This window comes from Elephas maximus, chromosome 23 (assembly GCF_024166365.1).
Source record: "Elephas maximus indicus isolate mEleMax1 chromosome 23, mEleMax1 primary haplotype, whole genome shotgun sequence".
Lineage (NCBI taxonomy): Eukaryota > Metazoa > Chordata > Mammalia > Proboscidea > Elephantidae > Elephas > Elephas maximus.
Genome location: NC_064841.1, coordinates 3,040,012 through 3,064,746, shown reverse-complemented (window position 1 = coordinate 3,064,746; position 24,735 = coordinate 3,040,012).

The following is a 24,735-nucleotide window of genomic DNA, read 5'->3' as shown; positions in this document are numbered from 1 at the left end:
TGAAATCTACTGTTCAGTTCTTTTACTTTATCATTTCTTCCTTTTGCTTTAGCTGCTCAATGTTCAAGAGCAAATTTCAGAGTCTCTTCTGGCATCCATATTAGTCTTTTCTTTCTTTCCCGGGTTTTTAATGACCTCTTCTTTCTTCACATATGATGCCCTTGACATCATTCCACAACTTGTCTGGTCTTCAGTCATTAGTGTTCAACACGTCGAATTTGTTCTTGAGATGGTCTCTAAATTCAGGTGGATGTACTCAAGGTCATACTTTAGCTCTCATGGACTTGTTCTAACTTTCTTCAGTTTCAACTTGAACTTGCATATGTGCAATTGATGGTCTGTTCTACGGTTGGCTCCTGGCCTTGTTCTGACTGATGATACTGAGCTTTTCCATCATCTTTTTCCACAGGTGCAGTAGACTTGATTGCTGTGTATTCCATCTGGCAAGGTCCATAGTCACTGTTTATGTTGGTGGAAAAACATATTTGCAATGAAGTCGTTTGTCTTGCAAAATTCTATCATGTGATCTCTGACATCGTTCCTATCACCAAGGCCATATTTTCCAAATACCGATACTTCTTCTTTGTTTCCAACTTTCACACTCCCATCACTATAATTATCGATGCATCCTAATTGCAAGTTCAATCAATTTCAGACTGCAGAAGTTGGTAACTATCTTCAATTTCTTCTTCTTTGGTGTTAGAGGTTGGTGTGTAAATTTGAAAAATAGACATATTAATTGGTCTTCCTTGTAGGCATACAGATATTACCCTATCACTGGCAGCATTGTACTGCAGGATAGATCTTGAAATGTTCTTTTTGACAACGAATGCAATGCCATTTCTCTTCAATTTGTCATTCCCAGTACAGCAGACCATATGATTGTCCAATTCAAAATGGCCAATACCAGTCTATTTCAGTTCACTAAGGCCTAGGATATTGATATTTAGGTATTCCATTTCATTTTTGATGATTTTTAATTTTCCTAGATTCATACTTTGTATATTCCATGTTCTGATTATTAATGGATGTTTACAGCTGTTTCTCCTCGTTTTGAATAGTGCCACATCAGCAAACGAAGGTCTGGAAAGCTTGACTCTATCCACATCATTAAGGTTGACTGTGCTTTGAGGAGGCAGCTCTTCCCCAGTTGTCTTTTGAGTCCTTTTAACCGAAGGGCTCATCCTCTAGTACTATATCTGACAATGTTTTGCTGCTATTCATAAGGTTTTCTTTGGCTAATTCTTTTCAGAAGTAGACTGCCAGGTCCTTCTTCCTACTCTGCCTTAGCCTGGAAGCTCAGCTGAAACCTGTCCTCCATAGATGACCCTGCTGGTATTTGAATACTGGTGGCATAGCTTCCAGCATCACAGCAACACACAAGCCCCCACAGTATGACAAACTGACAGATGTGTCAGGGGATGTATATATAAACACATACTATTGAGAGAAAAATTCAGAAGAATTTACAAAAATATGGAAACTAAGGACTCCCATTTTTTAATAGTTTTGTTTTTAGAATAAAAGATTACGGAGAAGTTGAAAACGAAGAATGAAATGTATGTACGTGTGTGTGTATCTCAAAATTAAATTGATTTTAAAAAAGATTATAGCTTGTAATTAGTAGATGTTTATAATTTTAGGTTTTACATTTAGCCTACGATCCATCTGGAGTTAGTTTCTCTTTAGGGTACGAGGTACAAATAGAAGTTCATTATTTTGTGTGTGAATATCCAATTGTTTGGCTATCCTTTCTCCATTGAATCATTTTGGCAACTTTATTAAAAATCCATTTTCCATACATGTATGATCTACTTCTGGGATTTCTATTCTGTTTCACTAATATTTTTGTTTATATGGATTCTATCACCAAACTGTCTTGATCACATTAGGTTTATAGCCAGTCTTGTAGTCAGGTTATATGAATTCTCCATATTTGTGGTTCTTTTGCAATGGTTATTCCACGGCCAAACTGCCAGCACCACCTATAGTACTACCTCCACCTCTACTGCCACCTCCACCTCTACCGCCACCTCCACCTCTGCCGCCGCCTCCACCTCTGCCGCCGCCACCACCTCTGCTGCCACCAACTGTGCTGCGACCTCCACCTCTACTGCCACCACCACCTCTGCTGCCACCAACTGTGCTGCCACGTCCACCTCTACTGCCACCTCCACCTCTGCTGCCACCTCCACCTCTGCTGCCACCTCCACCTCTGCTGCCACCTCCACCTCTGCTGTCACCTCCACCTCTACTGACACCACCTCTTCTGCCACCTCCACCTCTACTGCCACCTCCACCTCTACTGCCACCTCCACCTCTACTGCCACCTCCACCTCTGCTGCCACCTCCACCTCTGCTGCCACCTCCACCTCTACTGCCACCACCACCTCTGCTGCCACCAACTGTGCTGCCACCTCCACCTCTACTGCCACGACCACCTCTGCCGCCACCACCACCTCTGCCGCCACCACCACGTCTGCTACCACCTCCACCTCTACTGCCACCTCCACCTCTTCTGCCACCTCCACCTCCGCTGCCACCTCCACCTCCGCTGCCACCTCCACCTCCTCTGCCACCTCCACCTCCGCTGCCACCTCCACCTCCGCTGCCACCTCCACCTCCTCTGCCACCTCCACCTCCGCTGCCACCTCCACCTCCGCTGCCACCTCCACCTCCGCTGCCACCTCCACCTCCGCTGCCACCTCCACCTCCGCTGCCACCTCCACCTCCGCTGCCACCTCCACCTCCGCTGCCACCTCCACCTCCGCTGCCACCTCCACCTCCGCTGCCACCTCCACCTCCTCTGCCACCTCCACCTCTGCTGCCACCTCCACCTCCGCTGCCACCTCCACCTCCGCTGCCACCTCCACCTCCGCTGCCACCTCCACCTCCGCTGCCACCTCCACCTCCGCTGCCACCTCCACCTCCTCTGCCACCTCCACCTCCGCTGCCACCTCCACCTCCGCTGCCACCTCCACCTCCGCTGCCACCTCCACCTCCTCTGCCACCTCCACCTCCGCTGCCACCTCCACCTCCGCTGCCACCTCCACCTCCGCTGCCACCTCCACCTCCGCTGCCACCTCCACCTCCGCTGCCACCTCCACCTCCGCTGCCACCTCCACCTCCGCTGCCACCTCCACCTCCTCTGCCACCTCCACCTCCGCTGCCACCTCCACCTCCGCTGCCACCTCCACCTCCGCTGCCACCTCCACCTCCGCTGCCACCTCCACCTCCGCTGCCACCTCCACCTCCGCTGCCACCTCCACCTCCGCTGCCACCTCCACCTCCGCTGCCACCTCCACCTCCGCTGCCACCTCCACCTCCGCTGCCACCTCCACCTCCGCTGCCACCTCCACCTCCGCTGCCACCTCCACCTCCGCTGCCACCTCCACCTCCTCTGCCACCTCCACCTCCGCTGCCACCTCCACCTCCGCTGCCACCTCCACCTCCGCTGCCACCTCCACCTCCTCTGCCACCTCCACCTCCGCTGCCACCTCCACCTCCGCTGCCACCTCCACCTCCTCTGCCACCTCCACCTCTACTGCCACCTCCACCTCTACTGCCACCACCACCTCTGCTGCCACCAACTGTGCTGCCACCTCCACCTCTACTGCCACGACCACCTCTGCCGCCACCACCACCTCTGCCGCCACCACCACGTCTGCTACCACCTCCACCTCTACTGCCACCTCCACCTCTTCTGCCACCTCCACCTCCGCTGCCACCTCCACCTCCGCTGCCACCTCCACCTCCGCTGCCACCTCCACCTCTTCTGCCACCTCCACCTCCGCTGCCACCTCCACCTCTTCTGCCACCTCCACCTCCGCTGCCACCTCCACCTCCGCTGCCACCTCCACCTCTGCTGCCACCTCCACCTCTTCTGCCACCTCCACCTCTGCTGCCACCTCCACCTCTTCTGTCACCTCCACCTCTACTGACACCACCTCTTCTGCCACCTCCACCTCTGCTGCCACCACCACCTCTACTGACACCACCTCTTGTGCCACCTCCACCTCTACTGTCACCTCTACCTCTGCTGTCACCTCCACCTCTGCCGTCACCTCCACCTCTGCCGTCACCTCCACCTCTGCTGCCACCACCACCTCTACTGCCACCTCCACCTCTGCTGCCACCTCCACCTCTGCTGCCACCACCACCTCTACCGACACCACCTCTTCTGCCACCTCCACCTCTACTGCCACCTCCACCTCTACTGTCACCTCCACCTCTGCTGCCACCTCCACCTCTACTGCCACCACCACCTCTGCTGCCACCAACTGTGCTGCCACCTCCACCTCTACTGCCACCTCCACCTCTGCTGCCACCTCCACCTCTGCTGCCACCTCTACCTCTGCTGCCACCTCCACCTCTACTGTCACCTCCACCTCTACTGACACCACCTCTTCTGCCACCTCCACCTCTAATGCCACCTCCACCTCTACTGTCACTTCCACCTCTACTGTCACCTCCACCTCTACTGCCACCTCCACCTCTGCTGCCACCTCCACCTCTGCTGCCACCTCCACCTCTGCTGCCACCTCCACCTCTACTGCCACCACCACCTCTGCTGCCACCAACTGTGCTGCCACCTCCACCTCTACTGCCACGACCACCTCTGCCGCCACCACCACCTCTGCCGCCACCACCACGTCTGCTACCACCTCCACCTCTACTGCCACCTCCACCTCTGCTGCCACCTCCACCTCTTCTGCCACCTCCACCTCTGCTGCCACCTCCACCTCTGCTGCCACCTCCACCTCTGCTGCCACCTCTACCTCTGCTGCCACCTCCACCTCTACTGTCACCTCCATCTCTACTGACACCACCTCTTCTGCCACCTCCACCTCTAATGCCACCTCCACCTCTACTGTCACTTCCACCTCTACTGTCACCTCCACCTCTACTGCCACCTCCACCTCTGCTGCCACCTCCACCTCTGCTGCCACCTCCACCTCTGCTGCCACCTCCACCTCTACTGCCACCACCACCTCTGCTGCCACCAACTGTGCTGCCACCTCCACCTCTACTGCCACGACCACCTCTGCCGCCACCACCACCTCTGCCGCCACCACCACATCTGCTACCACCTCCACCTCTACTGTCACCTCCACGTCTACTGACACCACCTCTGCTGCCACCTCCACCTCTACTGCCACCTCCACCTCTACTGCCACCTCCACCTCTGCTGCCACCTCCACCTCCGCTGCCACCTCCACCTCCTCTGCCACCTCCACCTCTACTGCCACCTCCACCTCTTCTGCCACCTCCACCTCTTCTGCCACCTCCACCTCTACTGCCACCTCCACCTCTGCTGCCACCTCCACTTCTGCTGCCACCTCCACCTCTACTGTCACCTCCACCTCTTCTGCCACCTCCACCTCTACTGCCACCTCCACCTCTGCTGCCACCTCCACTTCTGCTGCCACCTCCACCTCTGCTGTCACCTCCACCTCTACTGACACCACCTCTTCTGCCACCTCCACCTCTGCTACCACCTCCACCTCTGCTGCCACCTCCACCTCTACTGTCACCTCCACGTCTACTGACACCACCTCTACTGCCACCTCCACCTCTACTGCCACCTCCACCTCTGCTGCCACCTCCACCTCTACTGCCACCTCCACCTCTGCTACCACCTCCACCTCTTCTGCCACCTCCACCTCCGCTGCCACCTCCACCTCTTCTGCCACCTCCACCTCTTCTGCCACCTCCACCTCTACTGCCACCTCCACCTCCGCTGCCACCTCCACCTCCGCTGCCACCTCCACCTCCTCTGCCACCTCCACCTCTACTGCCACCTCCACCTCCGCTGCCACCTCCACCTCCTCTGCCACCTCCACCTCTACTGCCACCTCCACCTCTACTGCCACCACCACCTCTGCTGCCACCAACTGTGCTGCCACCTCCACCTCTACTGCCACGACCACCTCTGCCGCCACCACCACCTCTGCCGCCACCACCACGTCTGCTACCACCTCCACCTCTACTGCCACCTCCACCTCTTCTGCCACCTCCACCTCCGCTGCCACCTCCACCTCCGCTGCCACCTCCACCTCCGCTGCCACCTCCACCTCTTCTGCCACCTCCACCTCCGCTGCCACCTCCACCTCTTCTGCCACCTCCACCTCCGCTGCCACCTCCACCTCCGCTGCCACCTCCACCTCTGCTGCCACCTCCACCTCTTCTGCCACCTCCACCTCTGCTGCCACCTCCACCTCTTCTGTCACCTCCACCTCTACTGACACCACCTCTTCTGCCACCTCCACCTCTGCTGCCACCACCACCTCTACTGACACCACCTCTTGTGCCACCTCCACCTCTACTGTCACCTCTACCTCTGCTGTCACCTCCACCTCTGCCGTCACCTCCACCTCTGCCGTCACCTCCACCTCTGCTGCCACCACCACCTCTACTGCCACCTCCACCTCTGCTGCCACCTCCACCTCTGCTGCCACCACCACCTCTACCGACACCACCTCTTCTGCCACCTCCACCTCTACTGCCACCTCCACCTCTACTGTCACCTCCACCTCTGCTGCCACCTCCACCTCTACTGCCACCACCACCTCTGCTGCCACCAACTGTGCTGCCACCTCCACCTCTACTGCCACCTCCACCTCTGCTGCCACCTCCACCTCTGCTGCCACCTCTACCTCTGCTGCCACCTCCACCTCTACTGTCACCTCCACCTCTACTGACACCACCTCTTCTGCCACCTCCACCTCTAATGCCACCTCCACCTCTACTGTCACTTCCACCTCTACTGTCACCTCCACCTCTACTGCCACCTCCACCTCTGCTGCCACCTCCACCTCTGCTGCCACCTCCACCTCTGCTGCCACCTCCACCTCTACTGCCACCACCACCTCTGCTGCCACCAACTGTGCTGCCACCTCCACCTCTACTGCCACGACCACCTCTGCCGCCACCACCACCTCTGCCGCCACCACCACGTCTGCTACCACCTCCACCTCTACTGCCACCTCCACCTCTGCTGCCACCTCCACCTCTTCTGCCACCTCCACCTCTGCTGCCACCTCCACCTCTGCTGCCACCTCCACCTCTGCTGCCACCTCTACCTCTGCTGCCACCTCCACCTCTACTGTCACCTCCACCTCTACTGACACCACCTCTTCTGCCACCTCCACCTCTAATGCCACCTCCACCTCTACTGTCACTTCCACCTCTACTGTCACCTCCACCTCTACTGCCACCTCCACCTCTGCTGCCACCTCCACCTCTGCTGCCACCTCCACCTCTGCTGCCACCTCCACCTCTACTGCCACCACCACCTCTGCTGCCACCAACTGTGCTGCCACCTCCACCTCTACTGCCACGACCACCTCTGCCGCCACCACCACCTCTGCCGCCACCACCACATCTGCTACCACCTCCACCTCTACTGTCACCTCCACGTCTACTGACACCACCTCTGCTGCCACCTCCACCTCTACTGCCACCTCCACCTCTACTGCCACCTCCACCTCTGCTGCCACCTCCACCTCCGCTGCCACCTCCACCTCCTCTGCCACCTCCACCTCTACTGCCACCTCCACCTCTTCTGCCACCTCCACCTCTTCTGCCACCTCCACCTCTACTGCCACCTCCACCTCTGCTGCCACCTCCACTTCTGCTGCCACCTCCACCTCTACTGTCACCTCCACCTCTTCTGCCACCTCCACCTCTACTGCCACCTCCACCTCTGCTGCCACCTCCACTTCTGCTGCCACCTCCACCTCTGCTGTCACCTCCACCTCTACTGACACCACCTCTTCTGCCACCTCCACCTCTGCTACCACCTCCACCTCTGCTGCCACCTCCACCTCTACTGTCACCTCCACGTCTACTGACACCACCTCTACTGCCACCTCCACCTCTACTGCCACCTCCACCTCTGCTGCCACCTCCACCTCTACTGCCACCTCCACCTCTGCTACCACCTCCACCTCTTCTGCCACCTCCACCTCCGCTGCCACCTCCACCTCTTCTGCCACCTCCACCTCTACTGCCACCTCCACCTCCGCTGCCACCTCCACCTCCGCTGCCACCTCCACCTCCTCTGCCACCTCCACCTCTACTGCCACCTCCACCTCCGCTGCCACCTCCACCTCCTCTGCCACCTCCACCTCTACTGCCACCTCCACCTCTACTGCCACCACCACCTCTGCTGCCACCAACTGTGCTGCCACCTCCACCTCTACTGCCACGACCACCTCTGCCGCCACCACCACCTCTGCCGCCACCACCACGTCTGCTACCACCTCCACCTCTACTGCCACCTCCACCTCTTCTGCCACCTCCACCTCCGCTGCCACCTCCACCTCCGCTGCCACCTCCACCTCCGCTGCCACCTCCACCTCTTCTGCCACCTCCACCTCCGCTGCCACCTCCACCTCTTCTGCCACCTCCACCTCCGCTGCCACCTCCACCTCCGCTGCCACCTCCACCTCTGCTGCCACCTCCACCTCTTCTGCCACCTCCACCTCTGCTGCCACCTCCACCTCTTCTGTCACCTCCACCTCTACTGACACCACCTCTTCTGCCACCTCCACCTCTGCTGCCACCACCACCTCTACTGACACCACCTCTTGTGCCACCTCCACCTCTACTGTCACCTCTACCTCTGCTGTCACCTCCACCTCTGCCGTCACCTCCACCTCTGCCGTCACCTCCACCTCTGCTGCCACCACCACCTCTACTGCCACCTCCACCTCTGCTGCCACCTCCACCTCTGCTGCCACCACCACCTCTACCGACACCACCTCTTCTGCCACCTCCACCTCTACTGCCACCTCCACCTCTACTGTCACCTCCACCTCTGCTGCCACCTCCACCTCTACTGCCACCACCACCTCTGCTGCCACCAACTGTGCTGCCACCTCCACCTCTACTGCCACCTCCACCTCTGCTGCCACCTCCACCTCTGCTGCCACCTCTACCTCTGCTGCCACCTCCACCTCTACTGTCACCTCCACCTCTACTGACACCACCTCTTCTGCCACCTCCACCTCTAATGCCACCTCCACCTCTACTGTCACTTCCACCTCTACTGTCACCTCCACCTCTACTGCCACCTCCACCTCTGCTGCCACCTCCACCTCTGCTGCCACCTCCACCTCTGCTGCCACCTCCACCTCTACTGCCACCACCACCTCTGCTGCCACCAACTGTGCTGCCACCTCCACCTCTACTGCCACGACCACCTCTGCCGCCACCACCACCTCTGCCGCCACCACCACGTCTGCTACCACCTCCACCTCTACTGCCACCTCCACCTCTGCTGCCACCTCCACCTCTTCTGCCACCTCCACCTCTGCTGCCACCTCCACCTCTGCTGCCACCTCCACCTCTGCTGCCACCTCTACCTCTGCTGCCACCTCCACCTCTACTGTCACCTCCACCTCTACTGACACCACCTCTTCTGCCACCTCCACCTCTAATGCCACCTCCACCTCTACTGTCACTTCCACCTCTACTGTCACCTCCACCTCTACTGCCACCTCCACCTCTGCTGCCACCTCTACCTCTGCTGCCACCTCCACCTCTACTGTCACCTCCACCTCTACTGACACCACCTCTTCTGCCACCTCCACCTCTAATGCCACCTCCACCTCTACTGTCACTTCCACCTCTACTGTCACCTCCACCTCTACTGCCACCTCCACCTCTGCTGCCACCTCCACCTCTGCTGCCACCTCCACCTCTGCTGCCACCTCCACCTCTACTGCCACCACCACCTCTGCTGCCACCAACTGTGCTGCCACCTCCACCTCTACTGCCACGACCACCTCTGCCGCCACCACCACCTCTGCCGCCACCACCACATCTGCTACCACCTCCACCTCTACTGTCACCTCCACGTCTACTGACACCACCTCTGCTGCCACCTCCACCTCTACTGCCACCTCCACCTCTACTGCCACCTCCACCTCTGCTGCCACCTCCACCTCCGCTGCCACCTCCACCTCCTCTGCCACCTCCACCTCTACTGCCACCTCCACCTCTTCTGCCACCTCCACCTCTTCTGCCACCTCCACCTCTACTGCCACCTCCACCTCTGCTGCCACCTCCACTTCTGCTGCCACCTCCACCTCTACTGTCACCTCCACCTCTTCTGCCACCTCCACCTCTACTGCCACCTCCACCTCTGCTGCCACCTCCACTTCTGCTGCCACCTCCACCTCTGCTGTCACCTCCACCTCTACTGACACCACCTCTTCTGCCACCTCCACCTCTGCTACCACCTCCACCTCTGCTGCCACCTCCACCTCTACTGTCACCTCCACGTCTACTGACACCACCTCTACTGCCACCTCCACCTCTACTGCCACCTCCACCTCTGCTGCCACCTCCACCTCTACTGCCACCTCCACCTCTGCTACCACCTCCACCTCTTCTGCCACCTCCACCTCCGCTGCCACCTCCACCTCTTCTGCCACCTCCACCTCTACTGCCACCTCCACCTCCGCTGCCACCTCCACCTCCGCTGCCACCTCCACCTCCTCTGCCACCTCCACCTCTACTGCCACCTCCACCTCCGCTGCCACCTCCACCTCCTCTGCCACCTCCACCTCTACTGCCACCTCCACCTCTACTGCCACCACCACCTCTGCTGCCACCAACTGTGCTGCCACCTCCACCTCTACTGCCACGACCACCTCTGCCGCCACCACCACCTCTGCCGCCACCACCACGTCTGCTACCACCTCCACCTCTACTGCCACCTCCACCTCTTCTGCCACCTCCACCTCCGCTGCCACCTCCACCTCCGCTGCCACCTCCACCTCCGCTGCCACCTCCACCTCTTCTGCCACCTCCACCTCCGCTGCCACCTCCACCTCTTCTGCCACCTCCACCTCCGCTGCCACCTCCACCTCCGCTGCCACCTCCACCTCTGCTGCCACCTCCACCTCTTCTGCCACCTCCACCTCTGCTGCCACCTCCACCTCTTCTGTCACCTCCACCTCTACTGACACCACCTCTTCTGCCACCTCCACCTCTGCTGCCACCACCACCTCTACTGACACCACCTCTTGTGCCACCTCCACCTCTACTGTCACCTCTACCTCTGCTGTCACCTCCACCTCTGCCGTCACCTCCACCTCTGCCGTCACCTCCACCTCTGCTGCCACCACCACCTCTACTGCCACCTCCACCTCTGCTGCCACCTCCACCTCTGCTGCCACCACCACCTCTACCGACACCACCTCTTCTGCCACCTCCACCTCTACTGCCACCTCCACCTCTACTGTCACCTCCACCTCTGCTGCCACCTCCACCTCTACTGCCACCACCACCTCTGCTGCCACCAACTGTGCTGCCACCTCCACCTCTACTGCCACCTCCACCTCTGCTGCCACCTCCACCTCTGCTGCCACCTCTACCTCTGCTGCCACCTCCACCTCTACTGTCACCTCCACCTCTACTGACACCACCTCTTCTGCCACCTCCACCTCTAATGCCACCTCCACCTCTACTGTCACTTCCACCTCTACTGTCACCTCCACCTCTACTGCCACCTCCACCTCTGCTGCCACCTCCACCTCTGCTGCCACCTCCACCTCTGCTGCCACCTCCACCTCTACTGCCACCACCACCTCTGCTGCCACCAACTGTGCTGCCACCTCCACCTCTACTGCCACGACCACCTCTGCCGCCACCACCACCTCTGCCGCCACCACCACGTCTGCTACCACCTCCACCTCTACTGCCACCTCCACCTCTGCTGCCACCTCCACCTCTTCTGCCACCTCCACCTCTGCTGCCACCTCCACCTCTGCTGCCACCTCCACCTCTGCTGCCACCTCTACCTCTGCTGCCACCTCCACCTCTACTGTCACCTCCACCTCTACTGACACCACCTCTTCTGCCACCTCCACCTCTAATGCCACCTCCACCTCTACTGTCACTTCCACCTCTACTGTCACCTCCACCTCTACTGCCACCTCCACCTCTGCTGCCACCTCCACCTCTGCTGCCACCTCCACCTCTGCTGCCACCTCCACCTCTGCTGCCACCTCCACCTCTACTGCCACCACCACCTCTGCTGCCACCAACTGTGCTGCCACCTCCACCTCTACTGCCACGACCACCTCTGCCGCCACCACCACCTCTGCCGCCACCACCACATCTGCTACCACCTCCACCTCTACTGTCACCTCCACGTCTACTGACACCACCTCTGCTGCCACCTCCACCTCTACTGCCACCTCCACCTCTACTGCCACCTCCACCTCTGCTGCCACCTCCACCTCCGCTGCCACCTCCACCTCCTCTGCCACCTCCACCTCTACTGCCACCTCCACCTCTTCTGCCACCTCCACCTCTTCTGCCACCTCCACCTCTACTGCCACCTCCACCTCTGCTGCCACCTCCACTTCTGCTGCCACCTCCACCTCTACTGTCACCTCCACCTCTTCTGCCACCTCCACCTCTACTGCCACCTCCACCTCTGCTGCCACCTCCACTTCTGCTGCCACCTCCACCTCTGCTGTCACCTCCACCTCTACTGACACCACCTCTTCTGCCACCTCCACCTCTGCTACCACCTCCACCTCTGCTGCCACCTCCACCTCTACTGTCACCTCCACGTCTACTGACACCACCTCTACTGCCACCTCCACCTCTACTGCCACCTCCACCTCTGCTGCCACCTCCACCTCTACTGCCACCTCCACCTCTGCTACCACCTCCACCTCTTCTGCCACCTCCACCTCCGCTGCCACCTCCACCTCTTCTGCCACCTCCACCTCTACTGCCACCTCCACCTCCGCTGCCACCTCCACCTCCGCTGCCACCTCCACCTCCTCTGCCACCTCCACCTCTACTGCCACCTCCACCTCCGCTGCCACCTCCACCTCCTCTGCCACCTCCACCTCTACTGCCACCTCCACCTCTACTGCCACCACCACCTCTGCTGCCACCAACTGTGCTGCCACCTCCACCTCTACTGCCACGACCACCTCTGCCGCCACCACCACCTCTGCCGCCACCACCACGTCTGCTACCACCTCCACCTCTACTGCCACCTCCACCTCTTCTGCCACCTCCACCTCCGCTGCCACCTCCACCTCCGCTGCCACCTCCACCTCCGCTGCCACCTCCACCTCTTCTGCCACCTCCACCTCCGCTGCCACCTCCACCTCTTCTGCCACCTCCACCTCCGCTGCCACCTCCACCTCCGCTGCCACCTCCACCTCTGCTGCCACCTCCACCTCTTCTGCCACCTCCACCTCTGCTGCCACCTCCACCTCTTCTGTCACCTCCACCTCTACTGACACCACCTCTTCTGCCACCTCCACCTCTGCTGCCACCACCACCTCTACTGACACCACCTCTTGTGCCACCTCCACCTCTACTGTCACCTCTACCTCTGCTGTCACCTCCACCTCTGCCGTCACCTCCACCTCTGCCGTCACCTCCACCTCTGCTGCCACCACCACCTCTACTGCCACCTCCACCTCTGCTGCCACCTCCACCTCTGCTGCCACCACCACCTCTACCGACACCACCTCTTCTGCCACCTCCACCTCTACTGCCACCTCCACCTCTACTGTCACCTCCACCTCTGCTGCCACCTCCACCTCTACTGCCACCACCACCTCTGCTGCCACCAACTGTGCTGCCACCTCCACCTCTACTGCCACCTCCACCTCTGCTGCCACCTCCACCTCTGCTGCCACCTCTACCTCTGCTGCCACCTCCACCTCTACTGTCACCTCCACCTCTACTGACACCACCTCTTCTGCCACCTCCACCTCTAATGCCACCTCCACCTCTACTGTCACTTCCACCTCTACTGTCACCTCCACCTCTACTGCCACCTCCACCTCTGCTGCCACCTCCACCTCTGCTGCCACCTCCACCTCTGCTGCCACCTCCACCTCTACTGCCACCACCACCTCTGCTGCCACCAACTGTGCTGCCACCTCCACCTCTACTGCCACGACCACCTCTGCCGCCACCACCACCTCTGCCGCCACCACCACGTCTGCTACCACCTCCACCTCTACTGCCACCTCCACCTCTGCTGCCACCTCCACCTCTTCTGCCACCTCCACCTCTGCTGCCACCTCCACCTCTGCTGCCACCTCCACCTCTGCTGCCACCTCTACCTCTGCTGCCACCTCCACCTCTACTGTCACCTCCACCTCTACTGACACCACCTCTTCTGCCACCTCCACCTCTAATGCCACCTCCACCTCTACTGTCACTTCCACCTCTACTGTCACCTCCACCTCTACTGCCACCTCCACCTCTGCTGCCACCTCCACCTCTGCTGCCACCTCCACCTCTGCTGCCACCTCCACCTCTGCTGCCACCTCCACCTCTACTGCCACCAGCACCTCTGCTGCCACCAACTGTGCTGCCACCTCCACCTCTACTGCCACGACCTCCTCTGCCGCCACCACCACCTCTGCCGCCACCACCACATCTGCTACCACCTCCACCTCTACTGTCACCTCCACGTCTACTGACACCACCTCTGCTGCCACCTCCACCTCTACTGCCACCTCCACCTCTACTGCCACCTCCACCTCTGCTGCCACCTCCACCTCCGCTGCCACCTCCACCTCCTCTGCCACCTCCACCTCTACTGCCACCTCCACCTCTTCTGCCACCTCCACCTCTTCTGCCACCTCCACCTCTACTGCCACCTCCACCTCTGCTGCCACCTCCACTTCTGCTGCCACCTCCACCTCTACTGTCACCTCCACCTCTTCTGCCACCTCCACCTCTACTGCCACCTCCACCTCTGCTGCCACCTCCACTTCTGCTGCCACCTCCACCTCTGCTGTCACCTCCACCTCTACTGACACCACCTCTTCTGCCACCTCCACCTCTGCTACCACCTCCACCTCTGCTGCCACCTCCACCTCTACTGTCACCTCCACGTCTACTGACACCACCTCTACTGCCACCTCCACCTCTACTGCCACCTCCACCTCTGCTGCCACCTCCACCTCTACTGCCACCTCCACCTCTGCCGCCGTCTCCATCTCTACCGCCGCCACCACCTCTGCCGCCGCCACCACCTCTGCTGCCGCCTCCACCTCTGGCACCGCCTCCACCTCTGCTGCCACCACCTGTCATACCAGCACCGGTTCCACCACCACCGGTCCCACCATTAGCTGTCCCAGCACCACCACATGTACTACGGTCTACACTACCAGCACCTGCGTGTTATGTTTTTTAATGAATTTAAAATTGTTAAATTTATTCCAAAAATCCTGCTCTGGTTTTGATTGGGATTGTATCAGATCTATAGGCCTGCTTGGGGAGAATCATCATCTCAGCACCAGTGAAAATTTCAATCCATGATACAGTGTATCTCCCCACTAATTTAAGTCTTCTTTAATTTCATTCGGCAACATTGTACAGTTGTCATTTCGTAGGTCTGGCACATCATTTGACATATTTATCCCTAAGTGTTTATTGTTTTTCATGGTATTGTAAACGGTATTGTTATTTTTCATTTCTGATCCTTTCTTTCTAGTAAGATAAAAAGCATTTCTTATATGGGTATTGTATCCTGTAATCTGCTAAACTCACTTACTACACATATTTTTGTGCAAATAATGTGCACCCTCTATGTTTGTCTGCCAGCCACTCCCTTCCCCTCTGAGGTGTTTTCAGAAGTACCAGTTCTTTTCTTACATGTTTCTGTAAAAAAAAAAAAAAAGCATAGTGCACTTATGGAAACAGCTCCAGTGCAGAGTGGTTGGCAAACAGAGGCAGAAGGGGCGGGGGGGGGGGGGGTTACTTGCAGAAAACTACAGGGTATTCTAGCAGGGCTGTTGTCGATTTCATAGCCTTTTCTGCTCAGTCATTCAAATAAAGACAGTTTTATTTCTTTCTTGACATTCCGTTTGCCTTTAATTTCTTTTTCTTGTCTTATTTCACTGACTGAACCTTTAGTACAATGTGGAATAGAAATGGTGAGAGCAGACATCCTTGCCTTGTTCCTGATCTTATAGGGAAAAATTCACTCCTTTTCAACCTTTAAAATCATGTTAGCTACAATTTTTTTGTAGGTGCCTTTTGTCTGAATCTCACGCTTCTTTTCATTTTTAGTTTGCTAAGAGTTTTTTTCAGGAACAAGTGTTGGGTTTTCTGAAGTACTTCATCTTCCTCTGTTGGGCTGGACGTATGGCTTTTCCTTCATTGGTTTGAATTACACTGATTTTCACAACTTAAACCAGTCTTGCCTTGGCAGAATAAGCCCTGCCCTGTTATGATGTATTTTCCTTTTTTATATATTGCTGGATTTCAATTGCTAAGATTGTGCTACGATTTTTTGTGTCTGTGTTCATTAGAGAGATTGGTCTGTAGTTTTCTTTTCTCATAATATTTTTTGCCTGGTTTTGGTATCAGAGTAATTACAGTGTCCTACAATGAATTGGGAAATATTTCCTTGTCTCCAATTTTCTGCATGAGTTTGTACAAAATTCATTTTATTCGTTCCTTAAATGGTTGGCAGGATTCACCAATGAAGCCGTTTGGCCCAGGAGTTTTGGTTGTGGGAAAGTTTTTCACTAGAAATTCTGTTTCTTTAATAGATACAAGAATATTCAGGTTACCAATTTCTTCTTGACTGAACTCTGGTAGTTTGTGTATTTCAAGGAATTTCTTCATTTGGCTAAGTTGTCAAATTTATTTTTATAAAGTTGTTCATATCCTCTCATTGCCTTTTTAACATGTGTAGAACCTGTAGTGATATCACCTCTGTCGTTCCTGTTATTGGAAATTTGTTTCGGTTCTCTTTTTTGCTGCTACATCTAACTAGAGGTTTATCAGTTTTACTGATCTTCTCAAAGACACAGCTTTTAGTTTTTTTAATTTTCTCTACTGTTTTCTGTTTTGCATTTCATTTGTTTTCTCCTCTGGCCTTTTTAAAATTTCTACCTGTTTTGGGTATAATTTTATTTTATTTCTTTACTTAGGGTACGGTAAGACTTTAGCTGCATTCCATAAATTTTGACACCATTTCAATATTGTTATTGTTTGGTTCAGAATATTTTTTATTTTTCCTTTCTATTTATTCTTTGGAAGCCCTGGTGACATAGTGGTTAAGTGCTACAGCTGCTAACCAAAAGGTCAGCAGTTCGAATCCCCCAGGAGCTCCTTGGAAACTCTATGGGGCAGTTCCACTCTGTCCTATAGGGTTGCTATGAGTTGGAATCGGCACCATGGCAGTGGGTTTGGTTTATTTATTCTTTGGCCCATCTATTGCTTAGACATATGTTATTTAGTTTCAAAATATTTGTAGATTTTCTAGATATCTTTCTGCTATTGATTTTGAATTTAATTCCATTATGGTCAGAGAATATATTTTTGTATGATTTGATCTTTTAAATTTATTGAAATTGGTTTAAGACCAAGAATATGATTTATCTTGGTAAATGTTCCTTGTGCACTTGAAAGCAGTGTATACTCTGCTGCTGTTGGGTGAAGTGTTCAATAAATGTCAGTTAGGTCAAGTTAGTTGATAATGTGTTTAGGTCACCTATATCCTTATTGATTTTTCATATATTTATTCCATCAATTATGGAGACAGGGTTGTTGACATCTCTGACTATAATAGTGGATTTTTTCTGTAATTTCTTACAGTTCTATTAGTTTTGCTTCATGTACTTTTAAGCCCTGTTATCAGATGTTTAAACATTTAGGATTGTTGTATTCTTGTTGAATTAACTGTCATAAAATGGCTCTCTTTACCCTATGTATGTGATAGGGGTCCCTTGGGTTTCTTAGACGTATGAGTTTATTGTTTTTATCAAAACCGGAAAACTCAGTGTCTTTATTTCTTAAAACATTTCTACTGTCCATGCCATCTAGAATTTGTAGGGCAGAATACCAGAGCAGAGAGAGCTGCACAAAGAGGGAACTCTGGAGATCTAAGGAGGGTCCCCCTTGAGTCATCACCTAAGTATCAATAAGTATATCCATGTGAAGAGACCACCTAAGACCAGGGAAAGAACCATCCAAAAAGATTCAAGAGAACAATTTCTGGATCTGAAACGGCCAGGAATAGTGCGGATTCCCATTACATAGGCTAGAAAGCCTAATAATTCATAGGTAGAATTGTTCACAGAGTAGAATACTCAGGAAGAAAAAAAACTAAACCTCTTGCCGTAGATTCAGTTCTGACTCACAGTGAGCCTAAAGGGCAGAGTAGAACTGCCCTATAGGGTTTCCACAGAGCAGCTGGTGGATTCGAACTGCTGACTTTTGGGTTAACAGCTGTAGCTCTCAACCACTGTACCACCAGGGCAGTAGTAGAAAAAATTAAGCCCAGGCCAAAAACTTCTCTTGCCTTAAAGCATAAAAGCAGGACCCAAAAGGATTAAACCGTATCTAGGTAATTTTACTTTTGCTTATTATCATTGAATGTTAGCAAAGAGTGACTGGCTATCCCATTTCTAGCCACTCTGTTTATTCAAGACAGGATAGTAATTGGTTCCTCCAAGTCATTCTGAATCATTCTGTAATATAAACCTCCATGGGTGACATATTGCTGGAAGCAACTGTACAAGCAAACTAGGGATAGTTGTATTAGTTAGAACATGGCTCAGCTGAGGTATTAAAGACATAATTATTGCTAAAACAAAATAGAAGCTTTATTTTTCTTTCTTGTCAGTCTGAGCAAAAAAAAAAAAAAAAAAAAAAAGATATGTTAGCACCAAGTCTAGCTTCTTTTTTCTAGTTGCTCAACACCTGGGTTTCAACTTATGGTCTAAGATGGCTTCTCCAGTGCTTGTCATTACTTCCCCATCCTGTCCAGCAGGAAGAAGAGAAAGTCGAGTGGAAGGCATGCCATTTTCCTCAAGGGTGTGACTTAGAAGTTGAATATATCCCTTCCACTCACCTCTCATTGGCCAAAACTTAACTACATGGTCTCATGGAATGGAAGGCTGGGAAATACAGTTCTTAGTTCAGCTTCTTTTTGGTTGTGCCTACTGGTAGGCCCTTCTCTTGGATGTGCCTGCCACTGGGTCTTCTCTCAGACTTTGTCTTGCTTGGGCAAGTGTTATAGCACTTTAGCAACGTCAGCAAGTGCCCAGAGGCTCCGCACTCTGCCAGCAAGCCTCCTGCCCGAAGGCGCTCAGCTCTCTCTCACTCCATGGGTCAACAAGATCACAGCAGCTGCCTTGCGCCTGGTCTCCTGGTTCCCACCACTTGTACTGCTGCCTCCATTTCTCTACTGCTGGACTCCGCTGCGCTTGCTTCTTGCTGTCTTCAGCATTACAGCCCTCTCTCCTGGGTCCAGGAGGTTCTCAGTGCAGAGACCCTGGGTACAAAGGACATGCTCCGTTCTAGGTTTTTCTTGATGGTAGTGTGGTCCCCCACAACTCTGTGGGATTGGCCCTTATATTCAATTTCAAGGCATGGTCCTCCCACCAGAACCACTAACTGACCAATCCTCTTGGTAGACCACAGTCATTTAATGTGCATAATAACCAACGAATTCCCACAAAGCCACTTAATCCTATTGGGTGGCTTTACACACTCTATTCACATAGTGAGAGACTGTAGCCTAGCAAATCGTCTTGGCAGAAGTACAAGCCCGAGGCCAGAAAGGCCATATATAAAGAGAAGCATTGCACTGCAAGCGCTCAAATAAAAATTGGCATTTTATCTCAGATGAAAAATGTAAAACTTGACGTTGTTAGAAAGAATAATTTTAAAACAATATTCACTTTTTATATTTAATTTTTATGGATTTGGAAGCAATTCTTGGCCAAGATTCAGCCTGAATCAAGACATTCTTTAAAGAGAAAAGGCTTCATGCTGAAATTAAATTGTACTTTCCAAGAACCAGCACATTGATTTCCATGCTTTGATGATGGAATCGCAGGTGCACGTACTTGCTGCCAGCGTGTCCTCCGTGGCGGAGAGGGAGGCATGTGTGCATGGAACATCGTGGATTTGGCACCTCCTGGAAGAATGTGTGTTCAATTCCTGGCAATACTGGAGTGTGGTTATAGGACTAGTTTCCACTGTCTGTTTTCTGTTTGCTGCTCTGCCATAAGTTAAGAATCTTGAAACTCAAGTCCATAATTTAATAATCTTGTCCATGATATTTTTAAAAAGTTTACATCAGGCTTAGCAGAGGGAAGGATCTGCTATTGAGCAAACATTCTATTTGTACTGCATATTTTGAGCATGCTACTGGGTTTTACTGTGTAGAGAAGCATCATTCTAAAACACTTTCAGAATATTACAGCAATTCATCAACACATTGCACTGCCTACTTTTTTCTTGATAAAGATCTACATATGTTTTATATTTAGTTTAGAACAAATAGAAATAAGACATATGTACCCTACCCTTTAGGAGTCCTTGAGTGGCACAGATGGTTAAGTGATGAACTGGTAACACAAAAGTTGGCAGTTTGAACCCACCCAGAGGCACCTAGGAAGAAAAGCCTGGCTATCTGTGTCCAAAAGGTCACAACCTAGAACATCCTATGGAGCAGTTCTATTCTGTAACACATGGGGTCGCCATGAGTTGGAATCGATTTGATGACAACTGTTTTTTTTTTTTTTTTTTAACCTTACCTCTTACTTAGGAGCTCTGATGGTACAAACCAGAAGATTGGCAGTTCAAACCCACCCAGTGGCTTTGCAGAAGAAAGACTTGGAAATCCTCTCCTGTAAAGATTATAGCCAAGAAAACTCTATGAGCAGTTCTGGGTCTGTCATATGGGGTCACCAAGAGTCAAAATCAACTCAACGGCACCAAACAACCATCTCTTAATGATACTGAATTCATTTTGAATACAGTCTTTGATAAGAGAAAAAATGCTATTATTTTATTTAAATCATCTTGGGCCAAACGTGGCATTTTATTATTCCCTGCGGATGGGTGTAGCGATAATTTTCAAAGGGGTTCAAGTAGTTCTGCCAAGCAGAGATGTTCATCCTTGCTCACTTTATTTATAATTAGTCAGATACCTATCAAACCTTCTATAAAAATATCTCCAGCAAGGCAGGACTGCTTTGAAAAAAATTGAGGGAAACCATAAATTGTTGTGCGTGCCTAGGTAGCTTGTCTGTTTATCAAAAGTTGTAAAAAGGTTCAAACTACAGTCAGTGCTCAGATGCATTGGAAATCTGAAGTGTAAGGAAAGGCATCTTGAGAACCAGATAGGGATGCCATTCACCACCACTTAATGGAGGAATGTCTCGGCATTGACGGGAGTGAGTTTATGGTTCCAGGTGGAGTGCTGCCAAGAGTAACTCTTAGGATTGTATGTGGTGCAGAGAGAACAGACACTTGGAGTTAAGAATTTTAGGCTGATGCCCTGTCCTACCACTAGCTTGGGATTACTATCATTACTCTCCCTTTACAGATACAGGAACTGAAGTTCTGAGAGGTTAGCTGTCTCATTTCCTACCGGTGGGGAAATTATGGCTTCAGGTCCTTCCAAGTCCAGAACCCAAGCTCTTTACTATTCCACACAAGAGGTGACATTGTTAGGGAGTCAAGTCGATTTTCACATTCATTTCTCTGTTTGTACCAGTGTAGATGGACAATTTGATTAGAAATAACTTCAGATCTAATCATTGATTGAAAATTTGAACCTGTGGTCTTATTTACTTTTTAACTATGCTCTCTAATTACCTGATTTAACACCTTCCCCCCCTGTGAGGCCAAGAAAACAGAAACTGTACTTAGAACATGCCTACAACTTCTCATAAAAACGATAAAAGAAAAGGCAGAGAGAAGAGGCAGGTTGATTATTATTTTAGAATTGCCGTTGGTTTCTCTACAGTCCTACAGATGTTTGCCTGCGTGCAAACGTGAACCTACAGATGTTTGCCTGCTTACAAATGTGAAGACCAGTCAGAACACAACAGTCTAGAGCCTCACATGTGATTAAATGGGATATTTTATTGTTGTACATCAGTTTTGTTTATAATCGATACTGAATTGGCTCATTTCGTTCTGCGTTCTGGGTGTTGACCTGTCACTTGTTGCTTTCCACCCAGCTCTACGTGGCCTACAGAAATGGCGAAGCGGATGAAGTGCTTTCTCTGGGCTTTCTACTGTGCTGGCTTGCTGGGGACCTAACAATTTTCACAGACTGCTACTTGACTAACCAGCTGCCCATTCAGGTAAACCTTTCTCACGATTTAGCTTCCGAAGAGGGACAGCTCTGTGTTATATGCCTGTGGAAGGCTTCATCTGTAGGGTTGCCAGATTTAGCAAATAAAAATGCAGGCACCCAGTTAAATATAATTTCAGGTGAACAATGAACAATTTTTTAGCTTAAGCCTATCCTGAATAAAGAGTTCCTGGGTGGCGCAAATGGTGAAGTGCTCAACTACTAACTGAACAATTGCAGTTTGAACCTGCCCAGAGGCACCTTGGGGGAAAGACCTGGTGATCCGCTTCCAAAAGGTCACAGCCTTGAAAACCCTATGGAGCAGTTCTACTCTGCAACACGTGGGGTCATCATGAGTTGGAATCAACTTGAAGGCAACTGGTTTGGGGTTTTTTGACTTATACCCTAAATATTCATGGGCATCCAGTACATTGACAGGGAACTGCCAGAAGGTCAAGCCAGGTTCAGAAGAGGGTGTGGAACAAGGTACATCATTGCTGATGTCAAATGGATTCTGGCTAAAAGCAGAGAATACCAGAAAGATGGTTGCCTATGTTTTATTGACTATGCAAAGGCATTTAACTGTGTGAATCAGGACAAACTATGGATAACATTGCAAAGAATGAGAATTCCAGAACACTTAATTGTGCTCTTGAGGAACCTGTACGATACACCAGCAGGAAGTCATTTGAACAGAGGAAAGGGATACTATGTGGTTTCAAGTCAGGAAAGGTGAGCGTCAGAGTTGTATCCTTTCAGCATACTTATTCAGTCTGTGTGCTGAGGAAATAATCCAAGAAGCTGGACTATATGAAGAAGAATGGGGCATCAGGACTGGAGGAAGATTCGCTTACAACCTGCCAGATGCTAATGACACAACCTTGCTTGCTGAACGTGAAGAGGACTTGAAGTACTTACTGTTGAAGATTAAAGTCTATAGTTTTCAGTATGGATTTCACTTTAACATAAAGAAAACAAAAACCTCACAACTGGACTGATAAATAACATCATGATAAACAGAGAAAAGACTGAAGTTGTCAAGGATTTAATTTAACTTGGATCCATGATCAATCCCCTTGGAAGCAGCGGTCAGGAAATCAAACGACGTGTTGCATTGGGCAAGTCAACTGCAAAAGACCTCTTTAAAGTGTTGAAAATCAAAGATGTCACATTGAGGACTAAGGTGCACTTGACCCAAGCCATGGCATTTTCAATTGCCTCACATGCATGAGAAAGCTGGACAATGAATAAGAAAGATTGAAGAAGAATCAACACCTTCGAATCATGGTGTTGGTGAAGAACGTTGAACACACCATGGACTGCCAAAAGAACGAACAAATCTGCCTTGGAAGAAGTACAGCCAGAACGCTCCTTAGAAGCAAGATGGCGAGATTTCATCTCATATATTTTGGGCACATTATCAGGATGGACCAGTCTCTGGAGAAGGACATCATGACTGGTAAAGTAGAGGTCAGTGAAAAAGAGGAAGACCCTCAATGAGATGGACTGACACAGCGGCTGCAACAGTGGGCTCAAGCATAACAACAATTGTGAGGCTGGCGCAGGACCGGGCAGTGTTTCATCCTGTTGTGTATGGGGTCGCTATGAGTCAGAAGCAACTCGATGGTACCTAACAGCAACAACATCCTTTATTTTATCTGGCGACCCTTTTTTTTTTTATTGTGCTTTAAGCAAAAGTTTACAGGTCAAGTTAGTTTCTCATACAAAAATGTATACACACATTGCTGTGTGACCCTGGTTGCTCTGTCCACAATATGACAGCACACTCCCTTCCGCCCCAGATTTCCTATTTCCATTCAACCAGCTCCTGTCCCTCTCTGCCTTCTCATCTTGCTTCCAGACGGGAGCTGCCCATGTAGTCTCCTGTATCTCCTTGAGCTTTGGGTATCTACTTGAGCTAAGCACACTCCTCACAAGTATCATTTTATGTCATAGAGTCCAGTCTAATCTTTGTCTGAAGGATTGGCTTCAGGAATGGTTTTAGTTTTGGGCTAACAGAGAGTCTGGAGGTCATGTCTTCTGGGGTTCCTCCAGTCTCAGTCAGACCATTAAGTCTGGTCTTTTTACTAGAATTTGAGTTCTGTACCCCACTTTTCTCCTGCTCTGTCAGGGACTCTGTGTCTGGCAACCCTCTTAATGTGACAATTTGTTTGAAGGAGACTAGGGCCTTTCTGTTTTCAGGTGTATATATAATCTACATTCAGTTTTAATTCCTTATCTTCATCCAGTTTTAATATTTCTTGCCTCAAGGTAGCTAAACCTGGTATGTTGCCATTAGAGGGAATCTTATCCTTTCCAAGGTTGAAGGGTGATACTCAGATCCTGACAGATAACCCACAATGAATGTAATCATTAAAAATACAGTCCGTGTTACAGGCAAACATCTCTGCAGCACTATTCAAATGGGCAAAAAATTAGAGTGGAAGATTTGTAAGCTTTTAAAATATTGGTTACTATATTTAATCACTATGAGTTGGAACTGACTCGACAGCACCTAACAACTACAACGACATATTTAATCACGTAAATGACTTTGTCACCTTCAGACACAACATTATACATGTTGGATGACAACAAATCTGGGTTTTACATTCATGGAG